General features: G+C 40.9%; 1 non-coding gene across 1 annotated transcript; it reads right to left on the reverse strand.

Moving 5' to 3' along the window:
* Positions 1–6,145: 6,145 nt before the first annotated feature.
* Positions 6,146–6,252, reverse strand: LOC130466587 (small nucleolar RNA R71). Its single transcript, XR_008926777.1, has one exon. It is a non-coding gene; the product is annotated as a small nucleolar RNA R71 (small nucleolar RNA).
* Between the last annotated feature and the right edge of the window lie 439 nt (positions 6,253–6,691).

A 6,691-nucleotide genomic window follows, 5' to 3' on the forward strand; every position in this document is an offset into this window, starting at 1 on the left:
TTAACTAGGGATGTCAATGGGCGGGGTGGATGCGGATGTATGTCCCTCCATCCCCATCCCCACCTAAAATTTTCATCCCCATCCCCGCCCCATCCCCCAATGCGGGTTCAAAATTCATCCCCATCCCCGCCCCAACGGGTATAAACTAAAATCCATCCCCGCCCCACCATCCAACTGGGTATCCATCCCCGTCTTATCCCCGCCCCATACCCACGCCAATATCCGCCTAATTTTTCTTATATACCAAACAATTTCCATATGTACGAAGTAATGAAAGTTAACTTTAGAAAAAAAAATACCTTACGACTAAATAGACATATATAATCGAAAAAATACCCGTCATAACAAAAAAAATCTAAACAAAAAACTTAAAATTCTCACCTAAATTCATATTATCACCTAAACATGCACATAAGTACAAACTACCCCATCACCCACATGGTGGGTATGAAGCGGGGCGAGTGGGGATGGGGCGGGTTCAACATAAAATCTACACCCACCCCATCACCCATTGCGGGCACGATTTCTATACCCATCCCCGCCCCCATCACCCGCCAAACCTACCTCCATCCCCGCCTACTTGGGGCGGATGCGGGGCGGGTCTCCCATGAAACCCGCCCCACTGACATCCCTACAGCTAACCCTCTGAAAGTCCCCTCAAAATTTCACCCAAGTGAGAGCAACAACATTTTTTGTAAGGGAAAGCCACCATGACCCCTTCCCTAGACTTTTTTCGTCCTCAGACTCTTCTATGTCTTTCTCATTTGTGAATGTTAACATGCATGGAACCCTTATCATTCCCAATTCTCGTCCATGTATGTTAGTGATGACCTTTTTGTCTCTGCTCCTTCTGAATTATCGGAGCCAAAGGTCATGGGTGAAGGAGGATTTTGTTTTCCCTTGGGAATTATGTCTTTAAGAAGAGAGGGAGCTGGTAAGGGCTCATTCACGAGGATAAGACAAAGGTAATCAAAGAGAAAAAGGCTAGGGCGTTGTTGAGGTGGCAGAAAGACAAAGGCCAATATAGTTTGGGTGGTGCGATCAATGGTAAGAGTGATGTGGTTGGTCAGAACCTGTAGATCAATCAAGGAAGGTTTTCCTTCTCTCAACTAGGGAAAAAGAGGCGTAAGGCGCAAAAGAACTTCTATATGGAAAGACGGAGCTTTGTTTTGGGCTTGAGATCGATGACCTACTTGCTGACTTGGTGTTCTCGGATGATGGTGAGGGTGTGGAGGCTGGCCCAACACAACCCCCCATTGGAATTATGAAACTTTTATCTCGTAGAGGCATAAAATCGGTTGATCGCTCTATGATTCCCTTTCTCCGACGGTTGGTTATTGAAGTAATTTTCTTAATGAAAACGAAATGTAAGGTTCATGATTTGGAACCCAATTCTATCTATCGGGTTTGCTGGTTTTACTGGGGTAGATTCCCTTGATCTTAGTAGGGGTTTGTTTTTGTGTCGGGCGTCTAGTATAGATGTAATTATTCTCTTTAAGGATGTCAATTATGTACCCTTTAATGTTACTAATGAATCAAAAGTTGTGTACTATGTCTTATGTGTTTATGGGTCTCCATGGTGGAGTGAGCCGAGGTGTGGAGGACCTTAAGTGGCTTAATCTGGGCCCACCCGGGTAAACTTGTGACAATCTTGGATTTTAATCAAGTTGAGAACAACTCTAAAAAATTAGGGGGTAATTCAACTATTTCAGGCGCAATACAATTCTCTAAATGGAAGCTTTAATGTTCCCTAATTGATCTCGACTATCATGGTGCTCGATTTACTTGGAAAAATAATCGCGAAGAGAGTGGCAGTATTTAGAAAAGGATCGAAAGAGCATATGCAACAGATGAGTGGAGGGATACATTCCCAAGCGTTGTGGTATGGAACTTGTTTATTCTTTTGTTTGACCATAGCACAGTCATGTTGGAGTGTGAGCCCAATAGTGCATCCACTAAAAGACCTTATAAGCTGGATCAGTGGTGTTACGTTTGAGGATGGAACAAGCACAAGGAACAATGAACAAATCTTGGAGTAATGAGTGGAACGGGTCTGCTATGTTTGTGGTACAGAGAAAGCTGAATACTCTTGTTTGTGAATGCAAAATATGGTGTTTGGACTTCAAGTGAGAGATAAAGATTGACTGGAACAAGGTTCAGCATGATCTTCTACTCAAGCAAAGTAATATGCAGTCCCCCTCATATGTGAATGAATACCGTGGTCTTCGGACTTCATACCTTGAATAAATTGAAGCGAATAATGCGTATAGGAGGCAAAATGTGCGCACAAAGTGGGATAGTTTGGGAGATCAAGGGACCTCTTTTTTCTTCAATGTGTGAAGACCAAGAAGAGCAGAAATGATATTAAAGCAATCAAATGAAGTAATGGTGATTGACTTAATTAAGAAAGCGACATCAAAGGGGATTTCGCTTGGTTCTATCAGGAACTATTTGTCCCAATGCCGGATCATGAGCTAATTGATGCTCAATGGGATGCTTGGAAACCGAACCTAAAAAGACTCAATACTAACCACATTGATATTTTGAATGTGATTTTTGAAGGAAATAATGCTCTTGGTCCAAATTTGCATTTAATGCTAAGTCTAATAAATGTGGTTCAGTATTAATTAACAAGTAAATAATTCAGCGAGATCAAGTGATCTGAATGCCTAGCTAGAGGCCGCTTCAGTTCAAGTGGAATTAATAATATTAATCCACAACTTACTCTTGACTAAACCCGTAGGGTCACACAAATAGTGAGTGAACGGATCAAGTATTTAAGTGAATATAATATTCATTAAGTACTCTATTTAGGGTCATTCGAAAATGATGGATCTCGGTTCCAGTGGGAGCTGAAATCATCAAAAGACAAAGAAAATAATATTCCGGAAATAAAGATATTGACGGAAACGGAAATATGGTTCATGACGGAAATATAAATATTATCCAAGTCAAATATATTGCCGGAAACGGAAATATGGTTCGTATAGGAAAATATTAATGGAAATAGAAATATTGCCGGAAACGAAAATATTATCGGAATAAAAAATATTATCAAAAACGTAAATATTGTTTGAATCGGAAATAAATTAAGGAATCGGAAAACGAATTGGAAGCAGGACGAGCGACTGCTCAACGAGCAAGCCGCGAGATGCAAGGCCCAGCGCAAGCGCCAAGCCCAACGCCCAGCAGGCTTACGCGCGCCAAGCGGCGCCCAACAATGGGCTTGCGTGCAATGCATGGGCGCAAGCTGCGAGCAGCAATGTGGGCCTCAAGCCACGCGTGCTGCAACGCTTCCCACCCCATGCGCTTGGCTTGTGCACCAAGCAAGCTTGGGCGCCAAGTAGCTTGGGCCTCAAGCCATTGTTTCCTAATCCTACATTAATTAGAATTCTAGGATAGATCTAAATACTTAAAGTTAGTGTTTGATTATTCCTAGAATACTAATAGTTATAATTAACTAGAATCCTAATGGGTTTGGTTATTTGATTCCTAGTAGGATTAGACTTCTCTATTTCCACCCTATAAATATGTGGTTCATGATCACAATTTATAATACGCACAATACATTAAATTCTATAGAGCGTTTAATATTTACCTATCACATATTGTGAGTTCCCGAGTACATAAAACCTTAGAGAATATCCTAGTTGGTTGAACCTAAGGCGAATCCGAACATGTTGTGGACTATCTACGGAAGGGAGACATTTGGAGTGCTATACTTGTTCTTGTTCGGTTCGGGAGCAGCTGGAGAAGGCACGCATCACATAGTATGTATACTAAATTATGCTAAATGATTACGTGGCAATTAATTTGGATTCATGGCTTTATGGTTTTTCTGCAAGAATTATATTGTTCATAAGCTTACAACTTTTTCTATGCAGGAAATAAAATCATACGTGTTAATTATGAAGGGCTTTAAAAACCCTAGGCCCAAATGGAGTCCCGTCGGGCTTCTACCACCAAAGATGGGATCTTTCCCAAAAAGAACGTCATCGATGTTGTGTATAGCTTTCTTTCAGGAGGTTTTATATATGCTTAAAGAGATGAATGCAACTGATATGTGTGGTTTATATAGAGTTTTACCCCCGTCCCTTAGTACTTTTTTGCATCAAATGAGCTCTTAGGAGCCATTTTTAGTACTAATCTGTGTTATTGAGTGTGCCTTGAGTTTCAGGATGAATTGGTGAGAAATTGGTCTTTTTAGACCCGTTTCATTGATGATTTAGGCCACTACATGAACCCGAGGAAGTTTGGGACCATTATCGTCAACTTTCGGGAGCCTTAGATGCTTACGGTTGAGCCCCGGGATTTAGACTCGGTGATATGGGCGAAGGATGTTGATGATTGCAAATCGCCCTTTGAGCTGAGGGCGAAACGCGAAGATCGGGCGAAAAGAAAAGAGAATTGAAGTGTCAATGCGCGCCCGATCGGGCGCACATCGCCCGGTCCGGATCGGGCGGCCAGACTTGGTGATTTCTGAGACTTCCGCAAACCGCCCGATCGGGCGTAATTCGGCCCGATCGGGCCGAATATCGAGCAGTTCGCCCGATCGGGAGAAGCGTCGCCCGATCGGGCGACGCCGACCTCCAGCATATTTCGCGAGTTTTATTTCCGGTTTTCTTTTGTTATTTTGGGCAAACTATAAATACTAAGCCCTATTATTTTAGTTTACACCTTATTTTCTAGTATTGAAGACTTAGTTTATTTTCCCTTAGTTATTATTTTCTCAAATTTGTTCCAACACTTAGTTTCAATTTCTTTAAAAATTCAAGCTTTCAATTTCCATTACTCTTCATTTAGGTATTATTTTCTTTCTTTAATTTATTACTTTGTTTTAATTATGCTTTCAATTAATATGTTTGCTTTGTTTATTGGTAATATGTGTGAGTAGTCTATTTTCTAGGGTTTGGGGATCCATGAATAATTATGAAGGGATGATTGAATAATCGTGATTGATTCCTATTTGATTGGTTTATTCTACTATGCAATTAGATTTGCGCAGGTTTAATTGTTTTAGTTAAGCAATATCAAGTTAAGATTCGAGAGATGCAATTTGATGTTTAGGCTTGTGTCAATAGGTGGAATTAGGAATAATACGTAGCGCGAGCCCGTTAATTCTAAGTCTATGATTAGTATCGATTCGAGAGAGCATGCTAGTCTAATTAATCGCTTTATTGATTGTCATGTTTGTTTATCATCCTGGATTGTTATTTGTTGGTGAACTTATGCCCTAGATTCTTTAATTCCTGAATTCTTAATTGTTTAATTATCGTCGTAGTCTTAGCATACAAACCAACCAATTCCTGTTTCCCAATAGTCTAGTTTAGTTGATTAATAGTAGAAAGAACACTGTTTCCTTGTGGATTCGATCCTGACTTCTCTTACTACCTAGCTAGTGGACTTAGGTTTATTTTTGATAAGGTGATACGACTTTAGCCTGTCAAATTTTGGCGTCGTTTCCGGGGAAACGGTTTTATTTTCTGTTATTGATTGTTTATTCTAGACTATTGTTTGTTACTTCTCAAGGAACCCACGTTCCTTGAGACCGGATCTCACACTTTTTTTAGTTTCTTTGTCTATGCCCAGGACCATAGGTACTAGTAATCTTACTCCATTCGATCCTGAGCCCGAAAGAACCTTTCGTAGACGAAGAACTTTCATTGCACAGTGTGGGAATTACTCTGATTCTGATAATAATATTGGCGATCTTTTTCCTTCGGATACAGATTCAGTTTCAGAGATAGAGATGGGTGACGAAACTCCAACACCACCTGCCCCACGGCTTACAGACTATTCTAAGCCAAGTCTGTCTGTGCTACCAAAGGCAATCATGCCTTCTATTGCAGCTGAGACCTTCAAGATTGAGCCTGCATTGATTAACATGATTGAGAGACGCCAGTTCGGTGGGGAAGTAGGTGAAAATCCAAATATTTACATTCAGTCCTTCATCCAATACTGTTCCACCATTAAGCAAAAGGGATTAACTCCGGAGTAGACTATGGAGATGCTTTTCTCGTTCTCTCTGAGTGGAAAAGAAAAGTTGTGGATCAATGGGTTGAATCGGGCAGCTATGAAAATGACCAAGTGGGAGTCTTTGGCCCTTGCATTTTATGTGAAATATTTCCCACCTGAGAAGACAGCTCGTCTGAGGGGTCAGATAATTTATATTACTCAATAAGCAGATGAGAGTTTGTTCGAGGTTTTGGAGAGGTTCAAGGATTTGCAGAGAGAGTGCCCGCACCATGGTTTGAGTAACTGGTTTTTTATTCAGCAGTTTTATAATGGTCTAGTAATGAGTCTAGACTTGTTTTGGATTCAGCCGCCAGTGGGAGATTCATGCAACTTGAGGTGCCTAGAGCTATGGAGGTGATTGAGGAGATGGCCATCCATAATGCCCAGTATGGGAATCCTAGAGGCCTATCTAACAAGGGTGGTAAGCATGATTTGAATTCCATAGAACAATTAATTGCCCAATTGACTGCTTTACATCGTAAGTTTGATCATATGCAAGCAGCAAATGCTCAATCTGCCCAACCTGTTAGTGTAGCTGCAGTGAATGTTCAAACTGCCAATGTCTGTGATAATTGTGGGATGTCTGGTCATTATACACAGGAGTGTAGAAGCTCTATTGAACAATGTAATGCATTCCAGGCCTACAAACAAAATAACCCATTCTCCAACTCTTACA

This window comes from Spinacia oleracea, chromosome 1 (genome assembly GCF_020520425.1).
Source record: "Spinacia oleracea cultivar Varoflay chromosome 1, BTI_SOV_V1, whole genome shotgun sequence".
In the NCBI taxonomy this organism is placed as follows: domain Eukaryota; kingdom Viridiplantae; phylum Streptophyta; class Magnoliopsida; order Caryophyllales; family Amaranthaceae; genus Spinacia; species Spinacia oleracea.